This window comes from Egretta garzetta, unplaced genomic scaffold, assembly GCF_000687185.1.
Source record: "Egretta garzetta isolate BGI_Z169 unplaced genomic scaffold, ASM68718v1 scaffold768, whole genome shotgun sequence".
NCBI classification, from domain to species: Eukaryota; Metazoa; Chordata; class Aves; order Pelecaniformes; family Ardeidae; genus Egretta; species Egretta garzetta.
This window is the reverse complement of record NW_009260594.1, coordinates 240,713-243,925: the sequence shown is the minus strand read 5'-3', so window position 1 is coordinate 243,925 and position 3,213 is coordinate 240,713.

Here is a 3,213-nt window from a genome sequence, read left to right as displayed (position 1 = left end):
AAAGCATGTAGTCAACAGTTTGTACTGTAGACTGTAATGTTCCCAAACTGAAGCTCTTTCCTGATGCAAGTTTGAAACTTACCCTTTTGGTAGGTAGAGTGGAGCTTTAGTTACCTACACAAGTGCTATTGAACCCTTGAACTCTCTGCAGAATAACTTGTATGTTGTCTTCCTTGTTGGCAGCAAGGTGTAGGTATTAAAATTTAAACGTGGGAGAGAAGGGGGAAGCAAAACAAGTCTCTGAAGCGGTGGCTAAGGGTACAGCTGCCAGCTGGGGAGAGACAGGCTTTCCGAGCCTGTAGCACCTAAGCCTTGGTGCAACAACCAAACAGTCTTCACATCTTTCCACCCTAACAATATCTCAGCTATTCACAGTAGCAGTCACACTCTCATGCTACCAAAACAGCGAGAAAGCTTGTGTTTCCAGGGAGCTCTGAGGCTAAAATGAAGGCAGCTGCTGTCTGCACTCATTGCAGGACTAACTCAGTACCCATGCAGGGAGGGAAGACAGCATAATGTTAAGGAATTTCTTCTGTGGAGAAAAGTCAGGGAGGGAAAAAAAGAAAGTAAAAATGTTTTCCTCTTGTACTTACAGACAGATAGATTGTTGTGGGGTTTTGTGGGAAGCTTCACAGAAAATTCTGGCCCGTGTCTGTTATCCCAGGAAGGATGGAAAGGAACTTTTAATTTGTCAGGTGACAAGCCATCAAGTCCAGGTCAGTAATATCCTGAAACAGAAGTCATTTTTATTCACAATCTGTTTTAAGAAACACAAATAACAACCAAAAAAAAAAACATAATACCAGCTGCATTTCCATTTCTTGCTGAAAATACTTAAAAATTCCTGTTTTGCTAAAATTGAGAGCTCTATTGCTGCTAGAGTTAGATTTTTATACCGAAAACAAAAAGCAGGTGATCAGGTAGCTAGCTGATAAGAGGGGAAAAATGCTGCATTGTCTGGATGTGTATTCAAGACATCAGGATGTTGTTTCTAGTTATCTCTTGCTGATTTATTAAATGATTTTGGACAAACCACTTCTTAATGCTAATCTGTTTCCTGTTTCTAAATGACAATGGGTCTGATAGTGTATTACGTAACTGCTGTAATTTAGAAAGACAATCTTCTGCAGAGTAAAAGGAATTTTATCCCATTTTACTTGTGTGGATCCTGTAGGTAGGAGAGATGTTATAAGGTGTTTTCTCTGTTAGGATGAGCCGCCGGTTGCACTCCAGGGCTATACAAATAACTGGAAATAGATTAAGAATTTGATAGAAGTGCTGCTTTGAACAAGGTATTTGCTTGAGGATCTAGTTTGCTGGTAATATGGGGTGAAATTCTTACCTTTGACTTCAGAGGTCTGTCCCAGCTGGCGTTGGCCAGCAAGAGATCCTTGTAAGACTGACTGCAAACTGTCAGCTTTCTCGGGTTTGTACCTGACAGTGCCCAAGTCAATAAAAGGATTCATCCTGATCCACGTACTCAGACTGATTTTCCGGTGTGAACAGATTCAATATTTATTCTGTTGAGACTATGTAGCATTGAACTTCTTATATTCAAAGCCAAAAGGTCTTGTTTTTCACAGAACACAGTCTCTCTTGAGGTGTTACATGAACAGGTGTGGTCACTTACACAGAAAAAACTAATTTTGAAAGGCTTAATCGATTTTTAGGTAAAATCCTTCTTGTAGGTTTTGGGTTTTTTTTTTTTTTTTTTAATACGTACCTGAAGCTCTATTAACACCTTATTCTTAAATGCTCTTCTGTAATACAGACTAGGGGCTTGGAGTTCTAAACAGTTCTGAGGAGTTTCGAGCATGAATCCAATTTTGGGGCCACATCCAGTAATAACTTTTACTGAATAAATAACTCCATTGATGTTCAAACCAATGACACAGAATCCTAAAAACCGGATATAAAAGTATTAGCTGAATGTTAGAGCTGTAGATTTAAATGCTTTAATTTTCCTTAATATGCTATCAATTTATCTTAAAATATTTATTTTACTGTCAGATATCAAAATCACAACTGTTCTGTTCGTGGACATACAATAATATGCTCAGGAGAATAACTAATTTGAACTGCAGTTAAGCTAATGATGCAAATTTGTCCTTCTGTTTTAGCTTTTTCAACTTTGTCCCTAAAACATGTAAGTTCTAAAAGTTGCCTGGGTGGAGCACAGGGGTGGTTATGAGTAGAAATGTTCTTTAGGTTAAATGCGACTGACTGTTGAAAATGGGCTGTATCTAAAGTGCAGAACTGTATGGGAAAGCCCCTCTTCATTACGAAAGCTGTGAGCTGGAATGTACAGGCTTCACAATTTAAAAACCTAAATGTATGTAACAGGTATTTTACACTGAAAAAAGTTGTTTTGTATCTGTACCAAAATAGCTCTGTCAACGTGCTTGTCACTACTCCTTACAACATCCCTCGTTAATCTAACCGTTTGATTTAGCTAAGGCAATCGTGACTTTTTGCCTCATGTCAGACTAAAGAATCGTGCTCCCACGGATCAAATGCGCTCTCCTCGGTTGTCTGAGCTTCCTCTCCAACAGCTGCACCCCGTGCGCTGCAGCGTGAGGCAGGCCTGCCGCCTACCTCCCGTTCCACACGTCACGAACCGCATTGTTGGTGTTCAGCTAATAAATTCTTTCTTTTTTTAACCTTATACACCCACTGTTGTCATTAACGTGCCCATTGTTTCTTTATGTCAACCGAGTCCTTCTGTTTGTCCTGCCGCTCCCTCTGCTGTGTATACCTTTGCCTTCTTTCCCCCTGTTCACTTCCTTCCACAAACTCCTTTGTTAATCTCTGGTCATCCCTGTAAACCTGAAGCTGCATGGTTGATATGATTATAACACGTGAATGGCCAAAAGAAAACAATTTTTCAGGATTGCATATCTATTAGCAATTCAATTGCGTTAGCTCTTTCTGACTCTGTACTTTATTTTAAATAATTTGTCCATAAACTGATACATTTGGAATGCCAGCGCTGTTGGGCGTTACGCCTTTTGTACCATTAACTGACCATTGGGTTTTGGGGTAGAGGGCTCTGCCCAGGCAGACGCTTTCTTGGGAGCAGGCTCTTACAAAGGTGTAGGCTAATACAAAACTCGGCCAAACATGAATTATATTTTCCTCCTGCTTTTTCTCAAGAGGAATTCACGACTCCGACTGCAGCACCTAACAGTAACAACAACGCACGGCTTCCCCTCT